This window comes from Mus caroli, unplaced genomic scaffold (genome assembly GCF_978045245.1).
Source record: "Mus caroli unplaced genomic scaffold, Mus_caroli_1 scaffold_17, whole genome shotgun sequence".
Classification (NCBI taxonomy): Eukaryota; Metazoa; Chordata; class Mammalia; order Rodentia; family Muridae; genus Mus; species Mus caroli.
In genome coordinates, this window is record NW_028227272.1 from 80455102 (window position 1) to 80472500 (window position 17399).

General features: G+C 37.7%; 1 pseudogene; it reads left to right on the forward strand.

Moving 5' to 3' along the window:
• The first annotated feature begins 290 nt into the window (after positions 1-290).
• LOC110311136 (histone H2A.Z pseudogene) lies at positions 291-674 on the forward strand (annotated as a pseudogene).
• The last annotated feature ends 16725 nt before the right edge of the window (positions 675-17399 follow it).

The following is a 17399-nucleotide window of genomic DNA, read 5'->3' on the forward strand; positions in this document are numbered from 1 at the left end:
GTGGTGGGATGGGGGGCTTGTGGAGGGGTAACTGGGAAGTGGGATATCATTTGAGATGTAAACAAATGTAATGATCAATTTTAAAAACATAAATAAAATAACATCAGAAATATCTCAAAATTGTGGATCTTAAAGTAGGCATTATTAAATGATGACTGAAGAAAGTGAATACAAATGAAAATGAAAACATGGTATAGAAAAACGTATGAAGGGAAGTTTCGTTCACGGTAAAGAAGGAAGCGTGGGTGCTGGGATCTTGTTGAGGGCCTGCCTGGCCAGCACAGTTTAACATGGCTGGCCGTAAGGCTGGAAATGACTCCAGCAAGTCTAAGACAAAGGTGGTTACCCGCTGGCAGAGAGTCAGCTTACAGTTCCCCGTCGGCCATATGCTCTGACACCTGAAATCTAATCCAACCATCCATGGGCATGTGGGAACAATGCTGATGTGCACAATGCAGCCATCCTGGATTTCCTCACCACAAAGGTTCTTGAGTTGGCACGAAATGCATCAAAAGACTTAAAGATAAAGTATATACCTTTCGTCACTTGCAATTTGCTATACCTGAAGATGAAGAATTCACTGTCTGATCAAGGCTACAATTGCTGGTGGTGGTGTCATCTCAGACATCCACAAATCGCCGATTGGGAAGAAGGGTCAACAGAAGACTGCCTAAGGATGCCTGGATTCCTTATTATTTCAGGACTCTAAATATTATCACCAGCTATCCAGGGATGGTTATTCTAGTGGACCAGGTCTTTGTGAAAAACACAATTTTGCCTTTTTGAAATTCTATTTGAGCAAGATGGAGGCTTACTTAGCCTTGCAACTAACCAAATTTCTGCGTTCACGTCTTAACCATTTAAGTATTACTGTGGCTTCAAATAAGCTATCGATTCTGAAGTAGTGTGTTTTGATTGAGTCAACTTTTTATTTTTTTTTTAAGTTTGGATTTAAATTGTGTTGTGGAAGCTATAGTAATAAACATTTGATTTTTTTTTACAGACATTATTTCCACTCTGGTGGTTAAGCTCAATAAAGGTCACATTGCAAACCAAAAGTAAAACAAAACAAAACAAAACAAAACAAAAAACAAACAAACAAAAATGAGGTACAACGAAAGCAATCTTAGGAAGGATATTTATAGTACTAGAGTACTAAATGCCTATAGGGAAAAAAAAGAGCTAAAATAAATTCATCAGTGATACCTACCCAAGAGCAAGAAACAAAAACAAAATTAAAATCAACAAAAATAAACCAGTGAGTTTTAATTTGTTGATATAGGATTTAGAAATATATGGAAATATTGGGGTTAAAACCAGGGCCCTCAATGCACTGACCTATGCATCCCAGGCTCCTCCACAGAAAGATGCTGGTGTTGTATATAACTGGGCTCATGCTCCTTTTCTGTACAAGTGCAGGCAAAGCTTGTATTTGTTTACCTACTCCATTACAGATATTAGACATGTGTATATTTCATGGTCCAGTTAATTTAATTAGGGTTTCAGATGGTTAGTTTACTTATTATTGCTTTGTATGTGGAGCTTTGGTGACTATATTTGGACTCCTGGCACAGGAGGACATTACCTACTTGAATAAACTTAAGAACATGTGATTTAATCGCTGCAATTTTACGGACTGTTACTTCTCTTGCAAGTCTAGATTTTTGTTTTTATTTTCACAGTTGTTCTTTCTCTGTTTCACAGGCATGCCGAAGCCATTCGTTGTTTATAGTATCTTGGTTAGATGTGACACAAATAAAGAAAAGGGCTATTGAGAACCTTATGGAGACCCCCATACTGAGGGATAGCCAAGAATCCAGCCTATGGGGCATACATATAGTATCCTGTCATGAACTTTTGAAAAATGAGCCGCTATGAAAAAGGAGTAATCAGAGATAATATTTATAGCTGCGTGATGGAGTATCCCCATGTGGACAAACACTTGATGAGCAAACATGTTTATGATGCTCTAACTAATACAACATAATAAACTCAGCAAAGATAATTCCTGTTGGCTGGATTTTATCTTCTTTTATGAAAACAAATCAGGATTCAATTATAAGTTAACCTGTGATACAATGCTATGTAGAACAAGGACCCTGTCATTTGAAAAAATCAGCAGCCTACAGATTGAGAAACAATCTTCACCAACGTTATATCTGATGACAGAGAGCTAATATCCAAAATTTATAAATAACTCAAGAAGTTAGACCCTGTACGTTTTTTCTAGGGGTGACTGTATTCCCAGAGTTAGGGAATGCTACCTTCAGCCTCCCACATTTTAGATTGCATTTTCCCACTCCTTGGGAGGTATCTCAGTGCTCCCCTAAAGCCCAATTCCCCACAGCAGCAGAGCAGGGTAAACACAGTCAATAGCTCTGCATTTTGCCTGCCAAGAAGCCATCTGACCCTCCAGACACAGAGAAGTGAAACGTGGACCCACCCACAAGACACCCAACCATCCAAATGACCCAATTAAAAAGTGGGATACAGAGCTAAACACAGAATTCTCAAGAAAGGAATCTCAAGTAGCTAAGAAACACTTAAAAAAAAGTTCAAAGTCCTTATTCATCTGAGAAATACAAATAAAAACAACTCAACGATTCCATCTTACAGCCATAAGAAAGGCTAAGATCAAAAATTCAAGTGATAGCACATGCTGGGGAGGATATGGAGCAAGAAAAACACTCTTGCAATGCTAATGGGAGTGCAAACGTGTACAACCATTTTGGAAATCAATTTAGCAGTTTCTCAGAAAACTGGAAAACGTTCTACTCAAGACCCAGCTATATCACTCCTCAGCATATATCCAAAAGACGCCCTACTATACCATAGGAATTCTTGGTCAAGTATGCTTATAGCAGCTTTATTCATAATAGACAGAAACTGGAAACAACCCAGGTGGTCTATTTCTTATGATACTGTGTTCTCTCCCTCTCCCATTCCCTCCCCCCTCTGTGTGTGTGTGTGTGTATAATATGTTATAGTTGTGTATGCTCATGTATGCATGTTTACATATTCCACAGTATATGTGAAAACAAGTAGACAATTATATGAATGTACCTTTCAATTATGTTTCATAGGAGTGGTCTTTTTGTTGTTCCTATCACTGTGAATCACACAACAGGCTCCCTGGTATGCCAGATTCCAAGGATTCTCTAGTCCTGACTCCTGTCTTGCCTTAGGAGTGCTAATATTACAGAGGTACAACCACACTTGACTCTATAGAGTTCCAGTGTTCAAATTTATTTTATCAAGCATGCATTACAGTATTTGTATCTATGGCATTATCTCCTAGGTCCCTAATCCTCAATTTTAGACTCATAAAGTATGAAAAAAATCATTCCAAATTTTAAGAGGAAACCAAGTGACAGAATCTCCTGGAACTCAGGATTGAAATGCTGAAGTGGGAATGAATGCCCTCATATTCCCAAATGCAGCGTCTAAATCAGTCCCATGTTGGGTATTTCAATCACAGTATTTATTCAGAGAAAATAGTCACTATGACAGGAAGTGTTAGACATTCATTGAGTGGAGCAAGCAAGTGTCTTTATCCCAGCTAGAGATGAGAGGAGGTAGCAGTAATCTGGAGGACAGTGCCCATCTACATAATAAATGGATGAAACATATTGTGGTTAAATTTAAGCTTTAAATCACATAGACTGGACACTACTTCCACTTGAAGAAGGAAATATTTCAGAATCCCATTGTGCACAAAGAGTAAAATTCTGGGTAATTTTGCAAACAATGTCTTTCAGGCAATTTCTGGGCACTTGCTATCTTCTCAAGAACGAGCTTTTTGCAATGTGTTAATTTTACTCTTTTATTCCCCCCCACACTCAGTGGATTTTCTGTAATGTTCCTGTCCTTAATCTAACATTTATTTTAATGACTAGGCTATTTCTGTTTATAAACTTGGTGGATGTAAGCTGAGCTCCCTTTAAGGGAGCTCATTACATTAAGGTGATTTAAAATAGTGTTAGTGTAATGTACTAATGTTATGAAAGACAGCTTAAAAGTGGAGTATAAGTTTTTGAAGTAAGGTTTAAATTCTGTGAATTTCCTCAGTGTCCATTGTTATGTCCTCTTTCCATTACTAATTTTGTTCATTTGGATACTGTCTCTCTTGATTAGTGTGGCTAAGGGTTTGTCTATCTTGTTAGTTTTCTCAAAGAACCAGCTCTTGGTTTCATTGATTCTTTGTAGTGTTGTTGCGTTTTGTTTGTTTCTAACTGATTTCAGCCCCGATGTTGATTATTTCCTGACTTCTACTTCTCCTAGGTGTAGAATTTCTAATGTAATTTTTTTTATAGACTTCAAAGGGGATAAGAACTCCATAAGAAGACAAACTAACCTGGACCCATGTGACTCTCAGAGACTGAAACACCAACCAAAAACCATATATGTCCTGGAACTATGCCTCCCTGTTCATATGTAGCAGATGTGTAGCTTTGTCTTCACGTGGGTCCTGAACAACTGGAGTGTGGCTATTCCAAAAGCTGTTGCCTGTATGTGGGATATATTCTTCTTGCTGGGCTGCCTTATCTGGCCTCAGTGGTAGAGGAAGTACCTAGCTGCACAGAGACCTGACATGCCAGAGTTGCAGGATACCCAGTGGGAACCCATCCACTCATAAGAGATGGAGAATGATTGTGGAGGAGGGTGACTGTGAGGGGTCAGCTAAAAAAACACAGGGGTTTAAAAAGTTTGACCTAGCTGTCACCTGCCTACTAAGTGCTATGAAGCTCTGAGGAAGTCTTGCCCCAGAAGGAGTCTTGTGAAACCCTCTGGTTATGCTTTTCAATATTCACTTCCCTCTATCTCAGTTACAGACATGAAGGAAGATATTCTGACCATGCAGGGAGAATTCAAAAACAGCTCCTGGGAGTGTTTCATGTTTACAAAAGTCTTCCACCAGCATCCTCAAATCCCACCACAACATTCACTGGGAAGTTCTGGGCACTTGGAAGGATCCATGCCTTTTGCTTCTCATAAGCGGATCTCTCAGCCGTGGTTCTGTTTGCCGGTCTTTCATGACACCAAGCATTTGTTGGCTATAGCATCAATTCTCTTACAGGGTTTTTGTGGGAGTCTTTAATTTGTTTTACAGTAGATTTCACAGTGACAATAAAAGCAATATTAGAAGTAAAATGAAAGGAATATTTTTTTTCCAAACCAGAAAATCCTACTATTTCATATTCTTTCCATCTTTTATTAGCTCATATTTTCTTTCTATAGTTAGAAGATAGTGTTTTCTAACTTTGTTGTATTTCAAAAATACAGTGGAAATGATTAGTTCTAAGTAGTTCGAAATGAAGAGAATGTATTTTCATTAAAAATTTATACTTAATTGAACTTTTAGAATGAATGAATGATCACATCACATGCAGTAAATGACCTTTTCCTCTGTCTGCCTGACAATCCATGCCATAAAGTCCTTTTTCTACCCAGTGGCCATTGCATGTCATTCAAAAATAAGAAAAGTCCTAAAAGTTTTTATAAAACTTGTTCCTCACACATTTTTGATATTATACATACATTCTTATAGTTGGTTCTCAACCTCATTGAAATTTTTGCCATAGTTTATATCTGGAATCCTTTTTTCTTGTTTGATATACAGTATCTTATTGGAATTATTAAACTGCGAACCATCATCCAGCACAGATACAAGCCAATGTCCTGTGGTTCACAGAAATTATTTCCTTTGTATTGACTTCTGAGACTCTTACTTATGGTTATTAAAATCCAAAGTAAGTATTTATTTTATGTACTATTTTTAGTTATAAACATAAATAATCCAGTGATCCACATGTTTTTAAAATTGTTTTCCCTTTTAATCATTTTACTTTTTGGTGAATGGTAAGTTTAGTTTTAATAGATTCACTCTAATATGTTTGACAAGAAAACAAAGTTACAAACAATTGTTTAAGATTTCCTAGTTTTAAAAGGCAATATATTTTCTATAAATAGAAACTCCATACACATAAGTGTACATAATATTTAATGTCTACTGCTTTATGTCTATGTATGTTGGTTTAGATTCTCTTAAATGCTACACATTCTCTAACACTAGCCTAATATAAATATATCAATACAATAATTTAGTTTTATTTGTAAATTTTAAAAATAATGACATACAAATATTTAGCTGCTCCTTCAAATTGAAACATTACAAATTCAGACATGTCAATTTAGTGGTATAGGAAGGAAGACAGAGCAATATGTATTCTGGACAGACAGTTGTCTTTGCTAGGGTTTCTATTCTATCACAAAATACCATGACAAAATCAAATTGGTGAGAAAAAGGTTTATTTGGTTTGTATTTCCACATTGCTGTTCATTATTGAAGGAAGTCAGGACAGGAACTCAAACAGGGCAGGGTATTGGAGGCAGGAGCTGATGCAGAAGCCATGGAAGGATGCTGCTTACTGGCGTGCTTCACATAGCTTACTCTGCCTGCTTTACTTTGTTTGTTTGTTTTTGTTTGTTTAATATGGAACACAGGAAAATGAGCATGCCTATGTGTTGCTCTCAGTGCTAATCAGCAGAAGGGTATTTCATTTAGTGTTCCCAGGTACAGTTAGGTGGTAAACATGTTTTTTGTTTGTTTTTTTTGTTTGTTTTGTTTTCTTAAGAAGAAAAGAGAAAGCAGCAGGAACATGCAGCATGGTTTCCTTTCCCCCTTTCTTCCTTCCAGCCACCACCACATGGAACAGTGCCATTGACTTCCAGTGAAAGCAATTCCCCTTCACTTAATAATTTCTGGAGACACTCACAGAGACACTCAGAAGTGTTATCCAGTCACCATCTGCCTGTAAACCCACCCAGGCTGGCAATGAAGACAGACCATCCTCATGCTTTTATGTAAGTCAAGAAAATAATATATGCATATATTTGGCATTTATTTTCTATGATAATTTAGCAAAAATGGATTTTATAATCTATAGCTAATCATTTTTCTATGAATCACAAAATAAAATAGAGAAAAGAAAAAAAATTACCAAAACAATATTATATTTCTGCTTGTCAATTCTTTTGTGTATTCTTCATCATTTTTATAAAGGGAATACTTCATACAAAATATGATAATGTTAAGTATAGATTTTAGTGTTTGGAATCAAATCAGTTTAAGATATTTTAGACATATGAATGTACATGTAGGCAGAGTACAATAAGGAGATATGGTCCTTTTTTTTCTTTTTTTTTTTTCCTTTTTTTATTAGGTATTTAGCTCATTTACACTTCCAGTGCTATACCAAAAGACACCCATATACCCCCACTCCCCTACCCACTCACTCCCCCTTTTTGGCCCTGGCATTCCCCTGTACTGGGGCATATAAAGTTTGCAAGTCCAATGGGCCTCTCTTTCAAGTGATGGCCTATTAGGCCATCTTTTGATACTTATGCAGCTAGAGGCAAGAGCTCCGGGGTACTGGTTAGTTCATAATGTTGTTGTACCTACAGGGTTGCAGATCCCTTTAGCTCCTTGGGTACTTTCTCTAGCTCCTCCATTGGGGCCCTGTGATCCATCCAATAGCTGACTGTGAGCATCCACTTCTGTGTTTGCTAGGCCCTGGCATAGTCTCACAAGAGACAGCTATATCTGGGTCCTTTCAGCAAAATCTTGCTAGTGTATGCAATGGTGCCAGCATTTGGAAGCTGATCATGGGATGGATCTCTGGATATGGCAATCACTAGATGGTCCATCCTTTTGTCACACTTCCAAATTTTGTCTCTGTAACTCCTTCCATGGGTGTTTTGTTCCCTATTCTCAGAAGGGGCAAAGTGTCCACCCTTTGGTCTTCGTTCTCTTGAGTTTTATGTGTTTAGCAAATTATCAGGAAGGTATTCATCAGAAAGTATTAGACTGACAAACAAAAGATACATGTTTATTTCCTGTCACTTATTTCGGCACTGGCAAACCATTTAATTAGCTCGGCCCTCCATTTTCTTCTCCTTAAAACAGAGAAGATCTCACCTACTTGACAGGATTGTAGACTGATGATAAGGAAAAGTTTATGAGTTATAAAGTTACCTCAAAGACAGACTTTAAAAAATGAAAAGAGCTAAAATACTGACCTTGCCCCCTAGATACAGTTCCAAATGAGTTTAGTCCCCCGTCCCAACAAACTATAAAGCTACTTGTGTCATCACAATTGGGATCTTATCTTTTGTTTATTACTTTCTTTACTAGCAGCCTAGATTTTTTTTTTTCCAACAAGAACATGTACTATGGCCAGATATTTGACCTTGCTATTTTCTGTAACTTACGACTATCTCTAATTTCAATTTTGTAAAATATGTTTCCTTCAGAAAAATTTAAGGGTATTAGGCTAAGAACAATGGTATATTGTGAAGTCACTAATTTTTGCAGTCTCTTAACCAAAATAAACATTCAGTCTTTTGTTTCCATCATGCGCCTGTCTTATCTCCTCTTCATGTGCCCCTTTACTATAACTATTTGGTTTTACACAACTACCAAAATATTTGTACTCTTCTTGCATTATGTGTATGTGTGTGTGTGTGTGTGTGTGTGTGTGCACGTGTGTGCAAGCACAACAATATGTGGCTTACTTGCTTTATTTCTTTTTAACTTACAGAGGAAAAGAACCATATTGATAAGTATTTGAAAGAAGGAAAAAATTAAAATTTGGTAACATTTTTCTAGAACTTGTTTTGTGTTTTTAATAAACCCTGAATTCAGAACCTTGTGGCAACAGGTAGCCTAGTCTGCAAGGAGAGGTAACATTTATATTCCCTTATCTTTAAGCCACTAGAGGTTTTTTTTTGTTTGTTTTGTTTTGTTTCCTGAAGCAATGGTAATAAAGAGGGAATAACTAGTTACTTTAATGATTGAAATAATTATAAACACCAGATAACATCATAGTCAAATCAAGTCGGTTCAGCTGTAGGAGGGGACTTGTGAGGTAACGAAATAAAACTCCTTCTGTAGGATCAAGCAAAAGACTTGTTTGACCCCTGTAAAAGCACTGTAGGACAAATAGGTGATGTGAGAGAAGCAGCAGAAAAGTGATACTGAACGCTATTCTCAGTGTCTTCAGACCTTGGATAAATTTGACTCAATTCCTGATAATTATAGCAGGTACACAGGGAACAGGATCTTCATTTATTTCTAACAATTACATAAGATGACATAATATTTCCATACTGAAGGATGTCCTTTGTTCTGACAAACATTGATTGTTTTCATTGTCACTTGGTCTGTGAGTTTTATCTGAGCACTAAGTGGACATAGAATGACAAACATTTTTGTTTGTTTGTTTGTTTGTTTTGTTTTGTTTTGTTTATATATATACATATATTAGGTATTTTCTTCATTTACATTTCTAATGCTATCCCAAACGTCCCCCATACCCTCCCCCCACTCCCCTACCCACCCATTCCGTTTTATATGTGTTATATGAATCTTCAACATCTATTAAGTGTTGCACAGTAGAAATTTGACTATCAACTACTGGGTATTCTGGAATTGCACAGATAACATCTACTATGTATTCATGAATAGATTAATACATTGATGAAGTCACAATTTGATAGCAATATTGGGCAGTGGTAGAAAATTATGAGGCAATGTGTGATAGAGAGCAGGTTACATCAATTAGGGTTATTTTTTATTCTTTCTCTCTTTCTCTCTCTTTCTCTCTCTCTCTCTCTCTCTCTCTCTCTCTCTCTCTCTCTCAAACACACACACACACACACACACACACACACACACACAGAGGCACAACTGGCTCAGGCTCAGAAGCTCAGAATAAAACAATATAATAAACCACTAAACACCTGATAAAAATGATGATTTATTCCTGTAATTTGTTTATTTTCAAGTATTTCTCATAACTTCAAAAATATGAATAAATTATGATAAAAGAATAACTTAACTTTAACATCATCCTTAAATACTCAGGATGAATTTAATTAAAATTCTTTATTTATACAGGATTTCTGTTAGTTCACACTATTGGAAAAACATTCACAAGTCATTAACTTGGAAAATGAAAAGCTGCTGTCAAGTTCTTGACCCTTGAAAAATAATATAATCAAGAAGACTATTTTCATTTTCTATATTTTAAAAGTATGATGTGAAGTGTAATAGTGTCAGTTTCCTTAGTAGTGGCATCTAACAGGTCCCAGTATGTATATATAAGGAGGCAAGGGGAGTCACAGAGCTAAAATAGAACATTAAGAAAATATGTTCATATGCTCCATACAACACTTCTTACATTTCCAACTAACAACACTTATAAATATTAATTATTGGAGAATTTTGTTTTAAAATGTGCAATGCACACATATATAATTCTTAAATTAATTAAAATTGTTTCCTAAAATTATACTAAATCCAATGTAAATTGTGATCATTCATAAGGTTATGTGCTTTTTAAAAACAAAATTTTACATTCTAATTACCTGCTGAATTGTATATAATAAAATCCTAATCAGTAATAACAGAAAATTAGATTCTGTTAATTGTCCTTAAAGTGCATTTGAATGGAATTTTTACTCAAGTCCATTAGAAATGCATATCATTTTGTCAAAGGAGAAGTGTTTTCAATAAAGAAAATTAAAATATTTAATTTCAAGATAAATGTTGTATATTTCTTTAAAATATAAGCTACTATAAATTACATGTGTGCATCTATAATCTTGAAACATTAATTTTTTCATGAAAACATAATTCTACTTATAGTTTTAATGTTTACTCTGTGAGGTATTTCCACGTATTTTTGGTTATTTACATAAGATGATTTTTCATTATCATTTTTTCAAAAAATTGTTTATCAAAGAAACAAAATACAACCTCAAGTAATTAGTTGCACAATAATAGATATTATCATAAAATGTCTTGATTAAGTGTTTAACTGACACTTCAGGTTTCTGGATATTTTCATCTTCAGTAGTTATTTTTTAGTTCATGCTCTCAGCTGTGGGCTGCTTTAAAATATAAAATAAAATAAAACACTGCAAACAATGTATTATCAGTGGGATGTTGCTAAGCCAAGCTGTAGTTATATCAGGGCGGAATATAAATAAGCCCACACAGGCACATTAAAGGCAGCAGGGTATTATCTGTAACCTGTTCTGGTTTGTTCTACTGATCAGCAGGCAGATGCTTCAGGCTAGTTACTGGGAACAAGTCCCTGTAGAAAGCATACTCCTTTGGTGTGTACTGATTCTAATAATTATCTCCCTGAGTATTGCTTAAGAAAAGCAGGAACATCTGCTCTGTTGGTCATTAAGACACAGACTTGAGGAAACAGTTGTTATCATCAAAATCCACACTAATTACTATCTTTAGAATGGCGCTGAATTAGTTACTCATATAGCACAGTGATTCAACCACTGTAAAACTTGTCCTGATTTCTTACATCGTGATAACACTTTGAAGAGAGTAAAAGAGTCTTCAGAGTAAATTTGCTATAATTCACTGAAGCTATACAACTTTAAAATTTTTTGTTTACAGATATTCTGACAGTTGTTGGAAGCACGCTTTCTTTTCTTCCCCATTTTCATCACCTGGCACCCTTTAATTACTTGAATGAGATATTCAATGTCTTTCCAGAATACATCTTTAATGATAACTTTTTTTCTGAATGTATTTTAAAATCCTTGAATAAGTGCATCACTGAAGAGAACACTGACTGATGTGACTGTGTGTTGAGTTGAAAAGGCATGGTCTTGTGATGGCGATTCTTGGTTATATCAGGAAGTAACTAAACACAAATTTCTGGGGACACCTGTCAGGGATTTGTTGTTGTTGCTCTTGTTGTTGTTGTTGAATCATCTGAAGCTGGAAGATTCCCTTGTAACCTGGATCTTGGAGGTGGGAAGATTTACTTTAAATCTGGGCCACACCTTCTGCTGACTGCCTATACAGAAGACATGGAAAAAGGAAGCTGTCTTTCTCTTGTGCTTGCTTGCTCTTGCGTTCACTAGCAAGTCCATGAAAGCCTATTACTTTGGGATTCTAGATTTTCCTGAAGATCAAGTGAGACCTTTATCCTTGTGGAATAAACAACTAATAGATTCTTCAATTTTCAATTGGTAGACAGTCATTGTTGCATGAGCTGCTCTGTAGTCTGACAGCCATTCTAATAAAAACTTCTTTCCCTTTATATACCACTTTATCCTATAAGTTCTTTTGCTCTACGGAACCCAGACTAATAAAATGACAACATGTAAATATATAACTATGGGGAAAGTCTTAAAATATATAGAAAGGAGACCAACAAGAGAGTATCATCCACTGGGAAAAGGAGGAAAATTGATAAAAGAACACATGAAGCATGAAAGAGAAAATGATTCTATAGGTTGTTAAGAGACTGTAAGTGGGCTATCAGAGTAAAAGATGGATAAGGAAGAGAACTATAAAATCATACTTTGTTTGAAAATCTCATAGTTGTATCTAAGACATTATGTGATTTTTTTTAATGTTTGACTAAGTAAATGTGCAGTAAATGGTCTTTTTAAAAGACCACATCAGAGGTAAGGATTCTAGCAGATTATCTTTGAGTCCAGGCCAGGAAAATTTAAGAGATAGTGTAGAAAACAGAATGTTTCTATCGTAGGTCTTAAGTTTCCTGTTGCACTGATAAAACATCCTGAACATATCATGTGAGTTCTTTTGTGATTGGGTTATCTCACTCAGGATGATGCCCTCCAGGTCTATCCATTTGCCTAAGAATTTCATAAATTCATTCTTTTTAATAGCTGAGTAGTACTCCATTGTGTAAATGTACCACATTTTCTGTATCCATTCCTCTGTTGAGGGACATCAGGGTTCTTTCCAGCTTCTGGCTATTATAAATAAGGCTGCTATGAACATAGTGGAGCATGTGTCCTTTTTATCAGTTGGAACATCTTCTGGATATATGCCCAGGAGAGGTATTGCAGGATCCTCCAGTAATACCATGTCCAAATTTCTGAGGAACTGTAGCCTCCCTCAGCCCTGAAGCAGGCTGATCCAGATTTGACCTTGCAGCCACTGTGAAGGAAATTATCTAAGGTGGAGACTTCCGACCTAGATGGCTCTTTTGTTCTGCCACCGGCCACTGCTCTCTCCAAGACACTGCTAGCTGCTGAGAAGCACCTGATACATTCCAGAGGAACATCCTATTCTGCACATCACCTACAGGCTGGCTCCAGACACCAAAAATGGACTGGCGGGGGATGGACCTTCCCCCTTTTTATAAGCACACTCTCTTAGTAAATGGAGAGCCTTGAACAGATTCATGTCTTGGCTCCATTAACCTCTCTGCATCTAAGTCTCTTTCATCCCAAGCCTGCCTCCTTGGGGCCCTTGTAAGCTGCAGGCCAACATACAGGGAACTGCCAGACTGATTTCCAGAGTGGTTGTAAAAACTTGCAATCCCACCAACAACGGAGGAGTATTCCTCTTTCTCCACACCCTTGCCAGCATCTGCTGTCACCTGAATTTTTGATCTTAGTCATTCTGACTGGTGTGAGGTGGAATCTCAGGGTTGTTTTGATTTGCATTTCCCTGATGATTAAGGATGCTGAACATTTTTTCAGGTGCTTCTCAGCCATTAAGTATTCCTCAGGTAAGAATTCGTTGTTTAGCTCTGAGCCCCATTTTTAATGGGGTTATTTGATTTTTTGGAGTCCACCTTCTTGAGTTCTTTATATATATTAGATATTAGTCCCCTATCTGATTTAGGATTTGTAAAGATCCTTTCCCAATATGTTGTTGGCCTTTTTGTCTTATTGACTATGGCTTTTGCCTTACAGGAGCTTTGTAATTTTATGAGGTCCCATTTGTGAATTCATGATCTTACAGCACAAGCCATTGCTGTTCTATTCAGGAATTTTTCCCCTGTGCCCATATCTTCGAGGCTTTTCCCCACTTTCTCCTCTATAAGTTTCATTGTCTCTGGTTTTATGTGGATTTTCTTGATCCACTTAGATTTGACCTTAGTACAAGGAGATAGGAATGGATCAACTCATATTTTTCTACATGATAACTACCAGTTGTGCCAGCACCATCTGTTGAAAATGCTGTCTTTTTTTCCACTGGATGGCTTTAGCTCCCTTGTCAAAGATCAAGTGACCAGAGGTGTGTGGGTTCATTTCTGGGTGTTCAATTCTATTCCATTGGTCTACTTGTCTGTCGCTGTACCAGTACCATGCGGTTTTTATCACAATTGCTCTATAGTACAGTTTTAGGTCAGGCATGGTGATTCCACCAGAGGTTCTTTCACATGACATGTACTCACTGATAAGTGGATATTAGCCCAGAAAATTAGAATACCCATGATATAAGATATAATTTGCAAAACACATGAAACTCAAGAGGAACAAAGACCAAACTGTGGACACTTTGGCCCTTCTTAGAATTGGGAACAAAAAACCCAATTGGGAAGGAGTTACAGAGACAAATTTTGGAGCTGAGACAAAAGGATGAACCATCTAGAGACTGCCATATCCAGGGATCCATCCCATAATCAGCCTCCAAACGCTGACACCATTGCATACACCAGCAAGATTTTGCTGAAAGGACCCTGATATAGCTGTCTCTTGTGAGACTATGCCTGGGCCTGGAAAACATAGAAGTGGATGCTCACAGTCAGCTATTGGATGGATCACAGGGCCCCCAATGGAGGAGCTAGAGAAAGTACCCAAGGAGCTAAAGGGGTCTGCTACCCTATAGGTGGAACAACAATATGAACTAACCAGTACCCTGGAGCTCTTGACTCTAGCTACATATGTATCAGAAGATGGCCTAGTTGGCCATCATTGGGAAGAGATGCCCCTTGGTTTTGCAAACTTTATATGCCTCAGCATGTGGGAACACCAGGGCCAAGAAGTGGGAGTGGGTGGATAGGGGAGGGGGGTTTGGGGAACTTTTGGGATAGCATTTGAAATGTAAATGAAGAAAATACCTAATTAAAAAAAAAAAAAAAAAGGAAAAGAACAAAAATCCTGACCAAAGCAACTTAAAGGAGAAAACAGTTATTGTGGATCAAAGTTAGTGTCCATCCTAGCGGAATAGTCTCAGCAGCTACAGCTCAAGGGAGTTGTTCTTTGTACATCCTTAATAACCCATAGCTCATATAATGTTGCTTAATAAGGAATGGATAACAATGAATATGTGCATGCTAATTCCCAGCTTGCTTTCTTCCCTCACAGATCCCTGAGCCACTTTACAATTGAGATAATTTTTCAATCTCTCAGCTAACTTAGAAGAGTCACCCAAAGGCATTTCCAGGGGCTGTTAATCCAGGTAATCCCTGTTTGTATCAAGCTGACACATAACATGATCCATTGCAATATGTGCTTGTTTAAAGCATAAAATCACATAATAGCTAATAAAATATTACAGAAACACTCCTTTGCTTTAGAATTTCTTTTTCTAAATACAAAACATAAAGAACTTTGTTGCTAAACCACTAACCTTTGCAGTAAGATTAAAAATGCTCAAAATTTGCCATGGAGTTAGTCTGAGTCAACCACCAGTCCAGCTCTGGACATGTCCATGCAGGCATGCCATGGCCAAGATGACTCCTGCCCAGTACCATATGACATGGGGGACAGGGGCCATTGCACTCCTGAAACCACTGCTGAGCTGTCCCAAGACACCCAGTGACCTTGAGTGCCATAGAGTTGAGCAAGCAAGTGGTGGAGAAATGGAAGAGAAAGAGAAGCAGAAGGAGTGTGCACAATGAAGACAGACAGAACGTGAGATACAAGGGTAGTAAAGAAGAGCCTGGCATGAGTAGTTAGAGATACTTCCTAAGGCTATGGTGATGTCCTGGACTGTGCTGCCACCTAAGGCCATGTCTGTCTTCCTTGAACTTGGAACAGTTTGGGTCTGATACCACCAAAGGGCAAACAGATACCCCTGGTCTGGGCTACTGCCTAGGGCCAGGTTGAAATCAGAGGGCTGTATGGAAGCCTATTGCCTGTGCTTCTTGGGAGAGCTGGTTCCAGGTTCCTGAGAGCTACAGAGCTATTTCAGCCATTGTCTGCTGTAGAACTTGGGAGAATGGCCCTGTACCCACCTGGGCATCACAATAGAGCTGACCCCACTTGTGTGTGCATGTGTGCTGGTTTGAATATGGTTGGCCTATGGGAACTGACACTATTAGGAGGTGTGGCCTTGTTGGAGGAAAAAATCCACTCTGTGGGTTGGTTTTGGAGGTCTTTTTCTATTCTCAGGATCCATCCAGTGAGGAAAATCCAGTCTCCTTCTGGCTGGCTTTGGATCAAGATGTAGAATTCTTTACTGCTCTAGCATCATGTATGCCAGCATGTTGCCATGATTCCTGCCATGATGATAACAGACTGAATCTCTGATTATGTAAACAGCCCAGATTAAATGTCATTTATAAGAGTTGCCTTGGTCACAGTGTCTCTTCACAGCAATGGATACTCTAACATAGTTAATGTGTGTGAGCCAACCCAGGTACACAAGAGCAGAGAGCTGGCTCTGCCCCTTGCTGCTGCAGCATTGGATGAACTAGTTAAAGCAGTGCTGGAGAGCTTACCTTGGGGGTACAGGTGGGGGACAACTTGCAGGCAGACCAGTGCAGATACATCCCAGGCCCAGATACAGGGCTTTGGGTTAGCCTACTCAAAATCTTTCACACCCATGATTTGCTGGATCTATAGGACCCAGTCCTATAGATCCAAAGATGCATGATCTCCATAACACAGGGCAAGAGCAGGATATTGGAGAGGAGTTCAATTGAGGAACCAGGATTGATAGTATAGCAGAAGTGGGAGGCCTTAAACAAGACTAATGGCTCATTGCAATGACCATTTGCCAGCAAAGAAGTTTGGACAATGGGATATATATATTGTGGGACACACTGACACACTACAGCTCCCACAATGAGATTGTTGTTTGGTAGGGGAGATTGCAAGGGCGTAGGATGGAAATGATGGAGAGAGGAGTGGGATTGAGGTGCATGATGTGAAATTCACAAAGAACTATTGAAAATCTTTTTCAAAGCTCAAAAATAATACCCATATGTGTAATAAAACCCACAAACCCATATTGTATATTGGCAAATTAACCAAAATTCACATATATTGACTTTATCCTGGGGCTCTTAGAGAAATAGATTTAATGTGAATTAAAGATTTATAGTTTCATTCCTAGAGATTGGCCTTTATTTGGTATGTGTGTCTGTTTGTCTGTCTGTGTGTGTATGTGTGTGTATACATGTGTGTATGCATGTGCACTTATCTGTGTGATTTCATTTTAATCTTTAAAGGATGTATCTTCAGAAGCCAGGCACTTTAGTTCATGTATGTACTCTTAGGGAATTTGGAAGCCTAGGATTCTGAGAGAAAATTGATGTGCCTTGAGACTAACCTGGACTACATAGTGAATTCTAGGTCATCTTGTTTCAAAAGCA